Source organism: Bubalus kerabau, chromosome 22, assembly GCF_029407905.1.
Source record: "Bubalus kerabau isolate K-KA32 ecotype Philippines breed swamp buffalo chromosome 22, PCC_UOA_SB_1v2, whole genome shotgun sequence".
NCBI lineage: Eukaryota > Metazoa > Chordata > Mammalia > Artiodactyla > Bovidae > Bubalus > Bubalus kerabau.
Genome location: NC_073645.1, coordinates 19,504,994 through 19,524,864, shown reverse-complemented (window position 1 = coordinate 19,524,864; position 19,871 = coordinate 19,504,994). Strand labels below are relative to the sequence as shown.

The 19,871-nt window shown below is 41.6% G+C and overlaps 1 protein-coding gene across 36 annotated transcripts in view; it reads left to right on the top strand.

Moving 5' to 3' along the window:
* The window catches only part of SORBS1 (sorbin and SH3 domain containing 1), a 231,382-nt gene that overhangs the window by 84,300 nt on the left and 127,211 nt on the right, over nt 1-19,871 (top strand). Inside the window, exon 1 of one of the 36 annotated variants that reach the window (XM_055560511.1) lies at nt 10,630-10,767. The exons of the other annotated variants lie outside the window; for them this stretch is intronic. The gene's annotated coding sequence lies outside the window, so the exon portion shown is untranslated. Of the gene's footprint in view, nt 1-10,629; nt 10,768-19,871 lie in introns of those variants that run through there. 36 annotated transcript variants of the gene reach the window in all.

Below are 19,871 nucleotides of genomic sequence, written 5' to 3'. Positions count from 1 at the left end.
CAAGCATGCCTGGTGATTCTGTGCAGTGAACTTAGCGAGCCTCAGCTGTAGTGGGAGGAGCAGAGGTTTGGGGTCTGAGAGGCGTGGGTTTGAAGCCAGCTCTGCCCTTTATAACTGACCTGTTTTAGGAAACTGAATTTTTCCTCTTTCCCCATCCTGGGGTGTTTTTTAGAAATCTGTTCTGCACGATGTTATTGGATGCTCCAAGAATAGAAATGGGCAAGGGGTTCTGTGGCCAGATAAGTTAGTGAAATGCTGTTTTAGTGAATTTCAACAGGATTCTTTATGACAGTGCTTCTCAGATGCCTAAGTGTCATTGAGGGTCACATGGAAAGTCTTTGCAAACTTGTTAGATTCTGTAATACCTTTTCTTTTACATACCTGCTAACTTCTCTGGCAGTGGTGTTTAGTGGGACACGTTTTGGGAGATGCTGGTCTAGGTGATCTGTCCCTGAAGGCTGGAGATTTTATGGCCCTGCCAATCGGTGAGGAATTCAGAAACTTGAAATAGGGGTCAAGCTGGCTGTGGTGACAATTTATGGTTTGAGGCAACCAGACTTCCACATCATGTCAGTGTTCAAGGTGTTGAGTAACTAAATGTTGAAGAATACAGGGTTGTATATTTTTTAAAGCAGCAAGTTTTTCTCAGGGTAGAAAGCCAAATATCAGGGGAGAGCAAGGGAAGACGAATTAAGGAAAATGTCACTTACTGAGCATATTGGAGTCCTGGCAGGAAACACACCACAGTCAAATCGGGTAATTTAAGAAGATCTAAATAAGTGAACTATTTATAAAAGGTGTAGGCAGAGTTTGGGAGAAGTGGCTTTGGTCAGTGCAGGACTTAGATTCCTCCGTGTATGCAAGGTTTATGTATGTTACATTTAGCCCTCATGCTGAGCTCAAGGATAAGTTCCTACCATTTCACACTTTGCAGAGGAGGAAAGTGAAGCTCATAAAGGCAAGGCATATTACCCGGAGGTAGCAGCTGGGAAATGGAGGCAAAACCCACACTGCCCTGCCAGCCTCTCAGCCCCCGGCTTCCGCTCCACGCTTCTGTAGGCAGAATATCCCCTGTGTCGTCAGTCTTTCTTCATGTGGGGAAGCTGATGACACCACTCTCTGAAGCTCGTGTTCTGAGCCAGAACCAGCAGATGGGAGAAAATAGTGCTTTGGACAAATATATAAATTAATAAGCAAAGTATGCAGATTACATATATGGGCAAGAAAGATGTAAACCTGTAGTTTCCATGTCTAGGTGGGTTGGGGCTATGGAAATCTGTCTTCCATCCTTTTGGGGGATCTGTCCCATTTTAGAAAATGTTTTGGGGGGATATGGGAACCATTGGAAGGGCATGAATGAGGCAGCTTAGCTTGAAGGGGCCAGGAGAAGGTAGAGGAACGTTCAGACATATGACGCAGCTTGAGAAAGGCTTGGCTGTGGGAGTGGAAAGAAAGGGCGCTCTATTCATAGGTGCCTTATCCAAATGGAGATGGTGCCAGTGGTGGGAGTTGGGCAAGTGGTTGGGAGAAGCAAGAGATGTCATGAGGGCCTCTCAGGGTGCCCCTGGCTCCAGTTTTCATATTAGGGTCACACTGGTCCAGTGAAGTCTCTTTAGCCTAATACCTTTGTTAGAAGATGGTAAAGGTTGACTTTTCTAAGAACTGACATTTTACTTCCTTCAGGAAGTTACAGAGTACATGAATGTCTCACATCTCTTACACCCTAAGAAAATATAAAAGTCATGTCTCTGAGGAGGTTCCTTTCTTCCCTGTCGCTTTGAATTTGGGCTGGTTTTTAATGCTTAACCAGAATATAGCTTATGATCAAGTCCCCTTTATTCCAGAAAACAAAACCACCTCTCAAATAGTGTGCACAACACATCTGGTAAAAATAACAAGTCAGTTGGAAAACTGTGATTCTCAGATGCGACCTCCGCCCCTGCATTAGCAGGGAGTCACTGGAGTAAACCTTTATTTCCTGTTGCTTCCACACAGCAGTCCTTCACGGAAATATTTCGCATGTTTCCTTAGGCAGCGGGGAACCTTGAAGGGCAAACAGTGCTGAGGCCCCAGATAGGAATGGAGATGCTGTTTGCCCAACAGCACCTCAGGTTGTACAGAGAGCCTGCCCAGGCCTCGGAGCTTTGAAGCAGTGCCAGGCTCCTGCCCAGAACTGCTAAAATCTTCAACTCTCCCCCAGGCATGAGCGAGGCTGAAACCTGCCGCACCTCCAGGTCCTCTTACAAGAGAGATGTTATAAAATGGTCTTAAATGTCAGATGTATTTTTTTTCACAACATGCCACAGACTTCTCATAAATTATTCCTCAGTAAAACTTTAATAGGAATGCTTAGGAGATTCTGAGTTCTAGTCAATGGAGTTGTTACTTGGACAACTGTTAGCCCCAGATCTTCCCACTTTTTCCACCCCAGAACTCACTGAAGAAAGTTAGTATGAAATAATCTTCCTGAAACCATGCTTGAGGGTTTCAGGAAGATTATTTCTTGATGACCGAGATCTTGGGTTCCCTTATAATGCCACATGTTAGATCAGTGTGATAATCCAATACTTGACTATTTTTTGAATTAAAAGAGCCATCGAAATGGTTCAGTCTGGTAATCATATAAAGTGTAGGAGTTGGAGTTCAGTGTTTTCTGACTTCAAAAAAATATCTAGAAACAATTTTTTTTTAAGAAATCTGTGATACTCACCTTGTCGTTTGCCTCTTTCTCATGGAAATAGGTAATTAAACATTCTGGTTGTGGAATCTACATTGCTGCTCGACCTGGGTCTGCAGTCGCCTTGGCTGCACATGGAGGGCTTTGACAGATAATGTGTCGTAACTACAGCCGTCGACAGGCTCGGTTCTAAGTTCACGGGTGGATGCTGCTGGGAGTGAGCTTGTGAGCCTTCTCTTTATGGGTTCCCCGTTGTTTGCATCTTATGTTTATTTTTAATTAAAATGCTTAACTGATTTTATTTAGTTACTAAAAACTGGAATCTGGGTGGAACTTTACATTGCGTGTTGGTACAAAGAGAAGGTTGGGGACTGTGCTGTCCAAAGAGTCTGCGACATGTGACACAAGCCAGGATTGTGATCATCGCCTAAAGTAATGCTCTCTAGATACCTTCTGGCCCATAGAAAGAGCAATCGTACTGAGGATGCCAGAGTATTTCATTTCATAATATTTCTTATTCTTCAAAAGTTGGACTTCTTGATCTTCTTAGGTAGCTGTAACAAAATGCCACAGGCTGGGTGACTTATAAACAGCAGACACTTACTTCTTACAGTTCTGGAGACTAGGAACTTCAAGGTCAAGGTTCCAGCAAGGTCTTCCACCTGGAATAGGGCCCTCACCTCTTCCAGGTTGCAGGCTTCTTGTTATTGCCTCACATGGCAGAAGGGCTGGGAGCTCTCTGGGGCCTCTTTTATAAGGGCATTAATCTCATTCATTAAGCCTCTGCCCTGAATCTAGCACTTTCCAAAGGCACCACCTCCTAATATCATCACCTTGGGTGTGAGGTTTTCAACATGTGAATTTTGTGGGGAAACAGAACATTGCGAATCTTAGCAATCAGTATATTTCACTATCTAAAGCATTCTGTTATTTCATTGTATATAGAAAGTTAGTATCTGAAGAATTTTTCATAGTGAGGATATATTTCTTAGTATCATTTGCTTTTATTTTTGGCTGCACCACACGCAGCATGCAGGGTCTTAATTCCCCCACCAGGGATTAAACCCAGGCCCTGGCAGTGAAAGCGCCTGGACCACCAGGGAATTCCCAGAATTTTGCTTCTCTTGAAACATGACATTAGCATGACACGAAAGGTAAAGCTGGTTAGCTGTGTTTTGACTTGTGGCAGTATCTTTTAGGGGGAAGCAGTGCTGAGATGGAAGTTAAAAGCCTTAGTTTCATTCCTGTCTGGGTCACAACTCACTCTGACATCATGGGCAGCCTTCTCCTTCCCCACCTAAACTGTTTTCTCATCTAGTACAGTAAAGATCATTTCTAAAGATTCTAAGGTCCTTCATATCAAAACAGACCCGACAATGATTTTTACTGAATGCTTTCCACTACATAAGGTACTGAGAGAGTTCCAAAGAAGTGTGAGTCTGCTGAGAGTTTGAAAAGGTTCTTCCTTGTTAGATAAAGCAAAAACTCAAAACATCTGTTGACCATCCTGCAAGACTAGATCCCTGCAAAGAGCAGAGAAAATGCCAGAATGTGTAGTTCTTAACCTCTCCCCCTTCAGAGAGTCATCTCTGGTTTACAGAAGAATAAACGATACAGGAGCTGTCACATGAATGGGACAAAGAGTGGACAAGACTGTGGGTACCCTGTATCCCGAGGGACAGCGGTCATTTAGCAAGCACGTGCACTGTGCCTGGCTTTGTGCCAAGTGCTTCACCTGTATTATCCCCATCGAGTCTTGTGGTAGCCACTTGCGATCACCCCATTTTGAGATGAGGAACCCAGGTAACTTGCCCACAGTTGCACATCCACTAAGTGGAAATGATAATTGTCATTAAGCCTATATTCTTTTTTAAAAGATTTGTTTAACTGATGTATAGTTAATTTACAGTGTGTGTATTTCTGCTGTATAGCAAAGTGATTCAGTTGTACAGTAGGACCTTGTTCATTCTCCGTATAATAGTTTGCATCTGCTAATCCAGACTCCCAGTCCATCCTACCTCATGCTCCCTCCTCCCTTGGCAAATCTGTTCACAATATCTGTGAGTCTGTTTCTGTTTTGTAGATAAGTTCATTTGTTTCATATTTTAGATTCCACGTATAAGTGATATATTTGTCTTTCTGACTTCACTTACTGTGATCATCTCTAGGTCCGTCCATTTTGCTGCAAATTGAGGCTGCATTCTTAATCAGTGCCTCTGAGGGAAGGCAGGGGTGTGGGTAGAGAGGCAACAGGCTTCTCATTAAAGAAAGCGTGGAATTGCCAAGAGTTAGTGGTGGGGGGCAGGCGGAGAAGGCAGTGGCACCCCACTCCAGTACTCTTGCCTGGAAAACCCCATGGACGGAGGAGCCTGGTAGGCTGCAGTCCATGGGGTCGCCAAGAGTCGGACACGACTGAGTGACTTCACTTTCACTTTTCACTTTCATGCATTGGAGAAGGAAATGGCAACCCACTCCAGTGTTCTTGCCTGGAGAATCCCAGGGATGGGGGAGCCTGGTGGGCTGCCGTCTCTGGGGTCGCACAGAGTCGGACACGACTGAAGCCACTTAGCAGCAGCAGCAGTGGCGGGGGGAAATGGGGACGTTTATGACCATGGGCTTCCTACACTCACCTATTACCTTAGGGTTCTCTTCCCTTGATAACTGGTAACTGCCTTGCTGGGCCCTGGGGAATACTGCCCCTGTGAAGGCTGTAGCCTAAGCTTGGCCACAGACACTCCTGCCAGCATGAGAATGAGCCATGTGTTTACTGGAACTTGTGATATCTTTGCCAGTTGAGTTGACAAGAGTCAAGGGACTAAACAGCAGGACTTGGGATTTGATGGTGATGCCAGCATCGTAACTATGAACAGGTTAAAAAAGTTTTTTTCAAATGTCCACAAACTTGATTTTACTTTAATGTTTCCCTTTTAGTATCTCCCTTCTAGCACTGATCCAGGCACTCAATCTGCTTGTGGCTAGGAATTTGCAGAGACAAACAATTCTAGTTTTGGAATTCATGCCGAGAAAGCTCAGAGTGAACACCGTGAAGAGTCCTTAATTAACTCTCAGTTCATGTCGTGGACCAAAGTGGTCCCTTGTTTCTGCTCACAGGCCTCAGTCCAGGCTTCTGTTCACTGTCACACTCTCAGCAGCCAGCAGTGGACCAGGGCCAAGCATTTAAAAAAAAAAACCAAAAACCCAACACAAACCCTGTTCTGCTTTTAAGCCGCCTCCACAGCTTGGAATGCAAGCCCCTCGAGGGCAGCGCCTCTGTTCACGTCTGCAGCTAGACTGAGCACAGTGTGGGGATAAAGCAGACACTTCGGAAAGGCAGGGTGATTGTGCAGAATGCTGTTGAGCAGATTCAAGTCATTACTACAAAAATGAGTGTACTAGGAAGGTGTTCTTAAAATGAGCAGGGCAGTGTAGACAGGGAAACAGTGTAGTGGACGACAGACCTTTACAGGGTGAGGTCATGGAAAAGAGCCTGGAATTTAAGGTCAGGTGGGGTTTTTTGTCGCAACTCCACCACATCCTGGTTGTGTGACCCCGGAGAAGACACTGAGCCTTTGCCTGTTTCACAATTGGCAGCAGCAGTCCATATATCATAAGGTTAGTGGGTTAAATGAGCCATTGTATGTAACATGCGAAGCATAGTGCCCGTGCTCAAGAGGGGGTCTTGGTGAGAACATTAGTTGTGTTTAATTTATTACTAAGGAAAAAGAATCAGACCGGGCTGAAAAGAAATGTGAAGCAGAGCTTGAATATATGCTCCCCATCCCCAAATTTTACTTTTTTTTTTTTTGGCTAAGCTTCAAAGCTTACATGATTTTAGTTCTCTGACCAGAGATTGAACCTGGGCCCTTGTCAGTGAGAGGGCAGAGTCCTAACTGCTGGACCGCCAGGGAATCCCTCTTACCCCCAAATTAAAGTTTATGTGTTACAGAGGTACAGTCCTGAATACTTAGCAGTTACCTGGATCAGAACCAAGTTCACCTGGGTATGAGTGATATTTGTGGCAATTTGGTCCTACAGATTAAGAGGTGGTGCTGGGTGCTGACACTTTGGATCTTTAATGTTCAGATGTTTAGTTCTGTGCTTACCTTTTTTTCATGTTTTAAAAAACGAACTTGATAAATCTAAAAAAAAAATTACTCTTGAAATGATATGAAAAGGGAATTCTTCTTAAAAAAGCTGAGTATTCAAACAACCACTTTTGATTTTTGGGGGGGTTTTAATTGTTTTCTGTAAGAAACTTTCCTGTTGCTGTATAAGTAATAAGACTGTGTTTAGTGGGAACACGTTAGAAGTTGGGAGTTTGAGTCTGATATAAGGGGAGAACTGTCCCCTAACAATAGCATGATAGAATAAATTATTAATGGACTATTAGAAATCAAAGCCTGTCTAATTAAAAAATAAACACTTGCTCCTTTAGATGTGTTGCTGGATGTGTCCAAATACATCTTTTTCTAGGTTAGAGCCATTTTATGGGTTATGGTATGAAATCATCCTACCTTTTGTATACAGTTGAATTCTTTGCTTTCTCAGACATCCAGTTTAGGAATATTTAAGCTAATAGACTTGTGTATTCTAAGCTACTTCCTCATTCGGAAACCCCATGCCAGACTGTGTGCAGATGGGGAGCAGTCATGCCTGGCAGGCCCTGCAAGTGGAATTACATTTGCACATTGTTTTATTCACTGTGAACATTTTGCAGGGAAAAAAGGAAAAACTGTCACCCTGCTTAAGTGAAGTTCTGACACAATCAGTACAAGTTATAAATTATGTTTAAAGTGATGTAACACGCTCATGGTGGTTTTCGGCTTTGTGGTCAGCTCTGTGCGAGAGCTGTGGGCATCTCATACTTGGTGATACAGTTGTTCAGTCGCTCAGTCGTGTCCGACTCTTTGCGACCCCATGGACTGCAGCACACCAGGCCTTCCTGTCCTTCATCATCTCTCGGAGCTTGCTCAAACTCATGTCCATTGAATCAGTGATGCCATCCCACCATCTCATCCTCTGCTGCCCTCTTCTGCTCCTGCCCTCAATCTTTCCCAGCATCAGGGTCTTTTCCAATGGGTCAGCGCTTCACATCAGGTGGCCAGAGTATTGGGAGCTTCAGCTGGGCACACTGACCAGTGTTTCTCAAAGAATGGCCTGAAACTGTATGTCAGAAAAGCAGATTCTGGGGCCTTCTTGGAACTTCTCAGTCAACATATCTGAGAATAGAACCTGCAGCTCCATTTTAAACAGGTACCTCCCCTGTTTATCAACCTATGGCAGTATTGAGACCTGCAAAGATTATTTTAGTTACCAGAATTGAAAATGGTTTTAAATCTAGATAATTCAAATTTATAATGAAAATTAAAATACAAATTAAAAATTTGGTGGAAAGGCACATATGAGAAACAATTTTTAAATGCCTACTGCTTTTTTCTGAATTTTCTAATTCATTGAGTTGACTGGGAATAGCATTGCAAGTTGGACTTTAAAATACTTTCTCAATAGCCATAAGAAGAAAACTTACATTTAAGAAAATCATCAGTTATTAAGTCACTTGTGAATTTATAAAAGTATCTTTGGAGGAAATTACTCAATTTGGAGGAAATTGCTACCTCATATCAAAAGTTAAAACCAGTATTTTATTTAATTTGGGGATAGACAAGAAGAGACAGTTCTCCACAAAAAAGGCAGTGATTGTTCTGTTAGGGTCTTCCAACCACATAGTTACACAAAACAGCATTTTTGGCTTTTATTGTAATGAAATGAAAGCCAAAAGATGTCAGTTTTTGTCTTGTCATACTCGGTTACAGATCTATCTTTATTTTAAGAGGAAAAAAAAAGGTCAAGACATAAGAGAAGCTATCACTTAGATTATCTTAAAGTTTCTTTGACTTCAAAATGATTTCACATATCTATATTTCAATATAATTTCTTACTGTCATTTGTGTGGATTTCAAAGGCAAAACAAATGAAATAAAGATTTAAATAAAACTTAACCTCTGTTTAGAAAGACAAATATGATATCACTTAGTATGTGGAATCTAAAAAAAATTATACAAATGGATCTATTTACAGAACAGAAACAGACCGAAAGACTTTTATTTTCTATAGAAAATAAACTTATAGAAACCAAAGGGGAAAGGGAGGAGGAAGATAAATTAGGAGTGTGAGATTAACGGATACAAACTACTATACATAAAACAGATAAGCAACAAGGGTTTACTGTAGAGCACAGGGAACTATGTTCAATGTCTTCTCGTTCAGTCGTGTCTGACTCTTTGCGACTCTTTGCGAACCACAGCATGCCAGGCCTCCCTGTCCATCACCAACTCTCAGAGTTCACTCAGACTCATGTCTGTTGAGTCGGTGATGCCATCCAACCATCTCATCCTCTGTCGTCCCCTTCTCCTCTTGCCCCCAATCCCTCCCAGCATCAGGGTCTTTTCAAATGAGTCAGCTCTTCGCATCAGGTGGCCAAAGTATTGGAGTTTCAGCTTCAGCATCAGTCCTTCCAATGAACACCCAGGACTGAGCTCATTTAGGATGGACTGGTTGGATCTCCTTGCAGTCCAAGGGACTCTCAAGAGCCTTCTCCAACACCACAGTTCAAAAGCATCAATTCTTCGGGGCTCAGCTTTCTTTGTAGTCCAACTCTCACATTCATACATGACTACTGGAAAAACCATAGCCTTGACTAGATGGGTCTTTGTTGACAGATATCTTGTAATAACCTATAATTGAAAATAATCTGAAATATATATATATATATATATATATATATATATATATATATAACTGAATCACTTTGCTATTCACCTGAAACTAACACAATATTGTAAATCAACTATCCTTCAATTAAAAAGAAAGTCAGACTTCTGGAAGCAGTGGGAAAAGGAGAGGGTGGGATGATTTGAGAGAACAGCACTGAAACATACGTATTATCATATGTAAAACAGATAGCCAGTGGGAGTTTGATGTATGACGCAGGGAACCTAAAGCCAGTGCTTTGTGACAGCCTGGAGGGATGGGGTGGGGAAACGAGGAGGGGTGGCGGGTTCAAGAGGGAGGGGACACATGTATGCCTATGGCCTATTCATGTTGATATATGGCAGAGGCCATCACAATATTGTAAAATAATTATCCTCCAGTTAAATAAATTTTAAAAAGTCAGTGGCAAAGAATCTACCTGCAGTGCAGGAGACTCGGGTTCAATCCCTGGGTCAGGGAAGCTCCCTCGAGAAGGAAATGGCAACCCACTCTGGTATTCTTGCCTTGAGAAGGAGCCTGGTGGGCTATAGTCCATGGGGTTGCAAAGAGTTGGACATGACTCAGTGACTAAACATCCAACGTCTGATCTTAGAGTATCAAAAAAAAAGGGGGGGGGCTGCAAGGATCAAAAAACCCACAAAAACAAATAGTAAACAAGCTCTTCTATTTCGTGAAGAATTCTGTGTGTACTTCTGTCTATAAAATGTAAATAATTCTTGTAAAGAATTGATCTTTTTTTCCCCTGTTGAAATATTGCCTGGGCTGGTCTGTTCATCTGCCTCATTTATTCATCTTTGGGTTCTCCCTGCCCCTCTTCCTCCATCTGTTCTTCTTCCCTGATGACAGGGAGGCCGAGCAGACTGGCATGTGGACCCAACACGTTCTACAGAGAACCACACTTTATTTCCAGCCAGGAGTAGAGCAAGTACTCTGAGGATGGTTTCCTTATCTTTTGTAAGCCGGCCTGAAATCTGCCTTCTAGCACTGATCCAGGCACTCAATCTACTCTTGGCTAGGAATTTCCAGAGCCTTGGCGGGGTCACCCTTTGCCTTTCCCGGCAGCTGGTTTCACTCTGAATTTAATGAGGGAGCTGAGCTGAGTGGCCAGAGAAGGGTTTCCCGCCTGGCATTTCATTGGAAGGGCTCAGGCACTTACTTGTCTATGTTAAGTGAGTAAATGCTGATTGCTGGGAGACTCCCAAGAAAGGACCTTCCCAGCCAGTTCTTCTCTGGTCAGCGTCTCGGGCACATTCCTGAGCCCTCCTGCTCCTCCCTCCTTTCTCTTTGAATTTCGGTGTTCCCGGCAATGAAGTAGGAGTGTGAGTATTTTCAATTCCATGTATATGTAACTGGGATTTTCTGTCCCTGTTCAGCTTTTTGGACTTGACAATCTAGCAAAGCCTTGTCAGAGAACTTTGTTTTGTTGTCCTGGATTTTGTGCTTCCCAAGGTCTCACTACACCAGATTTCTCTGCGTTTAAATTTGCCGGCTAGTTTTTTGAGCTGTGATGTTAGCAGATGGGAATTAGAAATGCTTCATACCATGCTGAGAGTTCAAGTATTTTTCATTTTTGTTTCAAGAGTTTTAGCTCATCTTTTAGTTTTTTTTCCGCCTTATAATCTAGTGTATTTATCTTGGCTTTACATTTTTACATAAGAGAAAACTTATTTATCTTTGCACTTTTATTATTAGATAAGAAGAGTCTATAATTATATGCTTCTTAAACTAGATTCCCTTCAGAAGTGTAATTATATTCACCAATGTATTATATTCTCAGTCCTCTAAAAGGGAGCTTTGGTATTTGTGGAAACCAACCCAAGAATTCTAAAGTTACATATTTATGAAAGACTTTTGTTGCATATTTAAAGGGTGGGAGTGATTTCTGCATGGGGCCTTTATCCTTTCTCCCATCTCTGCAGTCTTCTTAAAATGCCCTCTGTTTGGAATTTTGAGGGATTGATTTCCAGACATGTAAGACTTACTGTAAATTTAAAATAGAAGAACCACACTATTCAGTGCCTTGCATTAGTGAACTTTTATTGAATGAAATAATGGGTTCAGAAACACCAAAGGGCATTTGATGGCAGATTTGCCTTAATGATTTATTTTTTTTGCAAAGAGAAAGCTATCATTTCCCAACCTGGTACTTGTATATAAGATTTTTTTACTTTAGTTTGAGACATTGGACTTACTATAAATGTTATGAAACTTTAGATGTTAATTTTGTGCTGCTGCTTTTTCAGAGGGAAGAGCAAAGTGAAATTTTAAGAAGGGATTTAGAATAATATTGTCGTATCCTCATCTCTTACAGACTCACGTGGTAACAGATGCCTAGCTTCAGGGAGCTTAGCTTCTAGAGAGCACGGTGGGACCACGGGCATAGAAGCTGTGACACCTGTGGCTGGCTTGGCTTTCCCCCTTGTCCTATGGGAAGGGCTCGGCAGGGTGGAAATTCTTTGTTTCAGGGAGCGTGTGTGACTGGTTGTAGTATTCTCTCATCTTGATGGATTGGTCTGGACTTCAAGACTCATAACATTTGGAAATTGTGGTCCTTTCCAGCCCTGAAATTCTGTGATGCTCTGAGTCCCTCGGCCACATGAAACCTTGTTAGAGACAGATCATATTGCATTCCCACCCACCCCGCTCCTTTTTTAAAGATGGTAGGCGGCCAAGGCCACCGCTGGCACTGATGTTCTGTAACCTGCAAAGTTTTATGAAAAAGTGGGGTGCGGGGTGGGGCTGCCACAAGTTCTATGTTTTCTGTTCAAGGCACAAAGCCTCATTTCTTGGCATTGCCCTCCCCACTTCAAGCAGAATCCCAGTAAACAAACTGTTACAGTAAAATAGTGACTAGTTAAAGCCTTTTATTAAACCATATTTCTACTCACCTCCAATTCTCCGAATATTGGGAGAGTGAGACAGATGGGAAATAGACCAATTATGTCAGTGTGACCATTTATTGAGTTCTCACTGTGCTATGTGGGTAATGCACAGGAGGGAAATTAATCCTTAGAGGAGGGAAGTTAGTGCTGTTTTAATCCCTGTTTTGCATGTGGCAGAAGCTGAGGTTCATAATGTTAAAGTCACTGCCTGAACACCTAGGACTTTTTGCTGATAGTTGACTGTGAGGGATTTAATATTCTTTAGGAGCTCAGTGTCATCTCATTCCCCTACCCCCAGTCCTGCAATGAGTGTAGTTGAATACCTCGTTCTTTTCTTCCAGTGTCTTATTTATACATTACGTTATGTGAGTTTTGAAGGCAAGGTCATTTTGTGTTGAGAACTGTTCTCTTTGACATTTGTTTGAAAATGAACTCTTAAGCACCCCAGTCATCTTTTATTTTCGTGGTTGCTGTTGTGTCCCTATTTGGTTAGCAGGCTGGTCTGAGTTCTAAAGGATTTTTGACATCTTTTACTTTTTGATAATTCTATGTTGTCAGCCACCAAAGCAATTGAGCAGAAAAAAGAAAATTTGCTGTGGGCAAATGTGGCAGAATGAGATGTAAGGAGTAAGCTCAGAAAATCAAAATCTCTGCAGTTATTGCTGCAGATAAGCAAGACAAGATGAATGTAGAAGTTGCTTCCTGTGATTGGTGTGACTGAAGCCTCTGTGGAGCTTTTCTGCCCAGCCAGATGAGCAAAACAAGTTCTCTGGGAGTGACTTCCCTGGGTAGAGAGGGTGTACACTGTGGAGGGAAATTTTTTTTGGAGGGGGCTGGCTTAAAAAAAAATCACTGATGTCACTGTCCCCTCCCTTGGCTTGACCTCAACTCACAGAAGTCAGCTCCCATATTCTCCCTGCTCCAGTGCCCCCACTTCTGTGGTTCATCCTGCATGCCTCAGTCAGGTTAATCATTAAAAAAAATTTTTTTTTATTTTAATTTTTTATTTTGCATTGGCATATAGCCAATTAACAATGTTGTCATAGTTTCAGGTGGACATACATATGTATTCATTCTCCCCCAGACTCCCCTCCCACCCAGGCAGATTAATCTTGAATTAGGAAACTTCCAAAGAGTTTATGTTGCATTCTGTGTCCTGGTAGAGACCAGCAAAGATGCCATTGCCTGCATTCAAGGTCATTTTGTGGTTGAGGCACGCTGCCAACCCAGGGTTCTTTCCATATACTTTTCTGTGTACATTCAGTGTTGGGTACCAAATGCTACCCAGCCCACCTTGGAAACTCCACCTTAGGGACTTCGTGAGGAAAACAGCCTTGTGAGTAGCAGAAGACATGGAAGATGATCATTAAATTAAGTGATCTAGGCAGTAACATAACTATCCATGAGAATTTAGTATTTGGAGAAAAGGTAAGCTACTACTTTGCTTCTTATGGGAAGCTGAGGTGTTGAGATTTGTGATGTTGGGAAAAGACAGGCCAGGTAACTTCAGGAGGGACAGGAAGAGCATGCAATGAGCCGAGTCTTGAAAGGAGAACTGGGTGAGATTTTCATTTAAATTAGCTTGAAGAGTCTAGCCTACCTGCAGTCGAAAAGAGAACATCAGCTGCTGCTCAGAGAAACCAGCTGAGGAGAAAGTGGTTTTAAGCCTCAGATACTATGGACGATGCTCCTCCTCCTGAAAGAAGCTTGGATTTGTTGAACACTTTTGAGTCTCTGAAGCTGATGGCTGTTATTCCTGTTTTATAGATGAGGAGACTGAGTCTTACCAAGGTTAACTGACAGAAGTCAGCTCGAATCTAGCTAAGTGGCAGAGCAGCAGCTGAAAGCCAGGTTGTTTATTCTAGAGTCCCTCTGAGTCTTTTACAGGTGTGTGGGGGTAAGGGGGTGTTGATGAGTGCCATTGCTTCCTGAAGGCTGCCAGCAAGTACTGTGTGTGATCTAATCTCCCCAGTGAACCCTCTCCAGAGAAGTTAATATTGTAAGAACTACAAGGATATTTTAAATAGTCAGAAGAAGGTATATTTATCAGCATGTCCCCTGGTCTTTCCTAGGTGAGTCTTGAAGCTTGGCATTCTCTTGGCTGGCGTATTCCTACAGTGGAGGGCAGTCCAGAAATGCTCTTTCGTGCTGTCTTTAGTGCCTCATCAGGGTTTCAAGGCTGTTAGCCTTCTCAACTAGAATGTAAGGTCTCTGAGGGCAGGCACATCTCTTATCTTGGTTGATAAATTTTGATTACCACAGCTGGATAAAAATGCCCCTTAAAGATTATGCATCTCTTTTTAAGGTGTGTCAGATCTCTGAACAGCCTTCACATAGGGGCATCTTGCTTTTGGCAGGGACTGTGTCGTGCCTCTTTGGGTGAGGGTCATGGGTTGGAAAGAACCCAGGCTTGGGGGCCAGTGCCAGGATCTTTCCTACTTCTGCAAGATTTTTCAGTGAGTCTTTTCATGTCTGTTGAGGCTCAGTTTCTTCATTTGCAAAATGGGTATGGAAACCTTTTAAGGGGTTCTTAAGAGTAGAACTGGTGTACAGAAGGGTCTGGCTCACAGTTGGCATTTAGGAAACGAAGAGATGGTTCATCTATTTGTTCTGAAGCATGTGCAGAGGGCCTGCATGGTATGCGTGCACAGAAAATGGGTCTTGAAATAGTGGTGTGGCTCCCTGAGACCTGACCTTAGAGAGCAACTCTGAAGTGTCTTAAAATACGATGCTTTTATGCAGAGTGTCCTTCATTGCCTGACTTTGCATAGGAAGGCAGAACCAGAGATAAATTTCTTGGTTTTTGGATGCTACTTCAGTATATAGAGCCTGGTGCTTTATATGATCAAGTATTGGTAATATCAACTTCGTGATAAGATATTCATCCATCTCTTAAAGCAATAAATGGATAACAGGACTAGATTGGCATCTCTTCACCAGAATACTTTTCCTTTTATAACAGCACTTGACAATATTTCATATAGCTTTTAAAATGTAGAAACACCTTATGGAATTAGGTATTGTTCATTTCTTTTTGTAGGTGAATAAACCGAGGCTGATAGAGTTTGGGTTTAAATCCAGTTCTTGTAACTTTTTTTTTTTCTGTGTGTGTGGTTGTTTTGCATAGTCACTAAATACATATAGAAACTGTTAACACAGTATATTTTTCTTCATCTATTTACTTTTAATCTGTGTTTTTTTAATTCAAGTGGGTTTCTTACAGCACATAGTTCGGTCTTGTTGTTTGATCCACTCCAGAATCAGACACGACTGAGCGACTTCACTTTTACTTTTCACTTTCATGCACTGGAGAAGGAAACGGCAACCCACTCCAGTGTTCTTGCCTGGAGAATCCCAGAGCCTGGTGGGCTGCCATCTATGGGGTCGCACAGAGTCAGACACAACTGAAGTGACTTAGCAGTAGCAGTAGCAGTAGTAATCTCTTTTGGGCTTCCCATGTGGCTCAAACGGTGAAGAGTCCACCTGCAATGCAGGACTCCCTGGCTGGAAAGATCCCCCAGAATGGAACAGCTACCCACTCCAGTATTCTTGCCTGGTGAATCCATGGGACAGAGGAGCCTGGGGTTGCAGAGTTGGATTGACTAAGCATGCAATAAATCTCTTTTAATTGATGAATTTAGAACATTAATATTCAAAGTGATTATTGATATAGTTGGATACACATAGAACAACTGAAGTCATAAATGTGTGTGTATATATGCATACATATAATGTTTATTAATATATAAATGTATAATAGGTACCAACTGATTTCCAGGTAATCTGGTCTGAGAAATAACATACGTTTAAAAAAAAACACACAAAAAACTTTTTATTGAATGTTTGCTATGACCTTGACACTATATTGAATATTTTTAGTGATTTTAGCTTAGTTGGAGGAGAACTCATTTCAGAAATTTGCACTGTATTCTCAAATGCTTGGGTGTAGCTTTTATACCTGATAAACTAAAAATTTGCCTAAAATTAGTTCAGAATGCAATTAAAAAAGAAAAGCAGCCAAAGTACTGCAATTCACCGCATGATGAATGGAAATCAGCATCTCACATATATTATTGTTAGGCACCAAGGGTCTGATGCAGTCCTCAGCCTCCAAGGCTTGGGTTCAGGGGTTATTGATTCTGGTCAGACTATATGTGTTCCACCTCAGTTATTAGACAAATGCTGCTGAGAGGTTTTCTCAGAAAAGATGATGTTTTCAATGTTTCTATTGGCTTTTTGCTAGGTTAGTATACTGTGAGTAAAATTTCAGAACATCTAAAGAAAACAAGCAATTTCTGAATAGGCCAGTATTATGAATTTAGGTATTTAAGTTATGTATTTGCAAAAGACCCAGAGTATTTTTACTGAATGGAACTTCTGTTCCCTCATTCCTGAGCGTGGTAGGGGCCTGCACTGCAGATGTCTGTATGATATATGATGTGGTAAATAGGTAGCCTTAGGAATTTTGTGGTTTAAAAGAGAAGTTGAGTGGGAATTAGGGATTAAGAGTGGACACCTCTCCTGCCATATCAAACTCACACTTCTTTCTCGTTCTCAACCTCTAAAAGACCCCTTTTCAGCTGTTTAAAAATTTTTTTCAGCCACACACAGTAACTTCTTAGTTTCTACCTATAGCCTGTGGTTCAACCTTCACTCTCCTGAGAATTCAAAATGCTTTCATTTGTGCCGTCTCCACAGGTAGACACTGTGTAGTGACGACTTCTGAAGAAAGGTGTCATTTATATCCTAGGCTTGCCTCTATTAGCTTGAGGTTATGTATTTACAATTAAGCGGAGCTAAGATATTTTGCTATTATCCAACGAATTTGGGGATCTGCCCTTGTTTCAATTATCTAGATCTCCTAAGTGGAAGGCTTCGAGTGTACCGGATGCTGAAGTGAGACAGCTTTGTTTTGGTTCTGTGCACGCAGCCATATTTGGGAAACACAAATGGGCCAGTTTTTGTATTTAAGACTTGTCTCGGTTAACAATGCATGCTTCAGAAATGGTGTGTGCCCAGAGTTGTACATATAAAGAGTTTGAGGAGCTCAGGGCTCTGGAATGCCACAGACTCAAGTTAGGAGTAGGGAATTGGCAGCGAGGAGGAGCCACGGGGCGCTGTGTGTGTTGCCCACCTGGCAGTCTCTGTGGACTATTTTAAGATAACATATTTTGGTACAATTGCTTCTTTAGGAAATCTGGCTGAACGTTCTAGTCATTTTATTGCCCCCCTTGTCCTCATAAGGAACTGCATGAGAGTAGTTTGGCTTCATTAAACAAAGCGATCACTGGCAATTAATGTTGTAATTCCATATTTGGGGTGTTTGTTATGGGCTGTGAGAAAAGATGAAATCATGTGGGGCTGCCATGTTCTAGTGGACAAGATTGTTGGTGGCTTTTTTTTTTTTTTTTTAAGCTTGTCTGCTAGAATTTGCTCTTTAAAGTTCTAAAGATGACACAATTACATATCAAATGCCAGGGATGAGACTAAAAAGCAATTTCCCGTCATTAAAGAAGAAGTGTTTTATAACCACATTATCTACTGTTTGGAAAACAGAAATGAAATTTCAAAGTTACCTGTAACTCTACTCTACCACATCATTGTTAGAACTTGGTCATATTTTCTTTGTAGTATGTGCATGTTTTGATTTTTACATATTTATAATCAGAAATGTCATGCAGACCTGTCACTGCTTTTTATTCACCTAATCTTTTTTTAATTAATTTATTTTAATTGGAGGCTAATTACTTTATAATATTGTGGTATTCACCTAATCTTTTAAGAAGTGTTTTCCCATGTTGTATGTTCTACATAACCATTATTTTCATAATGGTTCAGTCCATCTAGGAGGTGAGTGGCTATTGTAATCGGCTCCCTGTTACTGAACACAGCAGTGTTTCTAGGTTTTCATGATTAATAAAGCTGTAGTAAACATTTCTGTCTACGTAGCTTTATTGTCATTTGGTGTTGTTTATCTGAGCTGCTGCTGCTAAGTCACTTCAGACGTGTCTGACTCTGTGCGACCCCATAGACAGCAGCCCACCAGCCTCCCCCGTCCCTGGGATTCTCCAGGCAAGAACACTGGAGTGGGTTGCCATTTCCTTCTCCAATGCATGAAAGTGGAAAGTGAAAGTGAAGTCGCTCAGTTGTGTCTGACTCTTAGCGACCCCATGGATTGCAGCGTACCAGGCTCCTCAGTCCATGGGGTTTTCCAGGCAAGAGAACTGGAGTGGGTTGCCATTGCCTTCTCCATTCTCTGATCTAGGTTCCGCTAAAGCACAAAGGATGTGAGCTACGTTAAGTCTTGATGTTCTACACTGAAAACAATGGTAACAGTTTACAGTGTCACTGACTGTAGGAAAACGTCAATGGCTTTGCATTTGTTCACACTGAGCATTAATGTTTTTAAACTTGTGGACTGATTTAAGAAGTGGAAAAAATGGTTAGTCATATTTTTTCCTTGGAATTTCTTCATGCCTATAACAATTTTTCTTATAAGGATTGAGTACACTGTAAAACAAGGATATTAATCCTATTATGTTTATTTTAAACCATGCATTGTATTACATAACTTGTAATCATGTATTACCTCCTAAATTCTGTTGTCTAAAGATCAAATAATTTTACATGTATAAGACTTGAAACTCTTTTGGGCTCTTTTGCTTATTGCCAATTTTGTTGGCAGAATCACTTTGCAGGTTTACTGAAAGACTTCATATAAGTATAAAAGGGAAAAAAGTAATTGCAGATTTATCGGCAGCTAACTTTCCAACTCCGGATCTTGCTTGATCTTACCTCTGGCAAGGGCCTGGGATGAAAGTGTGATGAATTTAGTGGGAACTTGGGCATGGGATTTCTGAATTCCAAGATGATTAAATAAGTCTTATTAAATGAATTCCTTATCATCATGACTCTCTTAATAGTGACTAAAAATAAGACTAAAACCAAAATTAAAATCTTCCATTTTTGTTGGGTCAGTGTATCTGGCAGCTAGGATTGGTCTGAATGTTTGGGGAAATGAGGGAGCAGGCTTTAGTGGGAAGCAACAATGAGATTAACGACTTGGAAAAGGGAAATCTCATTCAGGATTCCATGGGAATGACGAATATGATACACATGGAGTTTAGGGCTTATTGAGTACCTAGGGGAAATGAGACTAGAAAAGCCATTGGGACTTCATCTTACAGAGCCTTACAGTAGGTTAAGGAATTGGACATTTAGACCAATGTTTCCCAAAGTGTGGCATTTGAGGTGATTTTAGAAGGTGTGCCATTGAACATTTAAACATTTTAGCATTTATCATTCCTTGATTCTTTCTCCTTACAGAATTTATTCCTCTTCTTTCTGTGTTCCTGTACAACTTAGGTCAGATCACTAGCAGAGGGTTCAGGTCAGTTCAGTTTAGTCGCTCAGTCGTGTCTGACTCTTTGCAACCCCATGAATCGCAGCACGCCAGGCCTCCCTGTCCATCACCGACTCCCAGAGTTCACTCAGACTCATGTCTGTCGAGTCGGTGATGCCATCCAGCCATCTCATCCTCT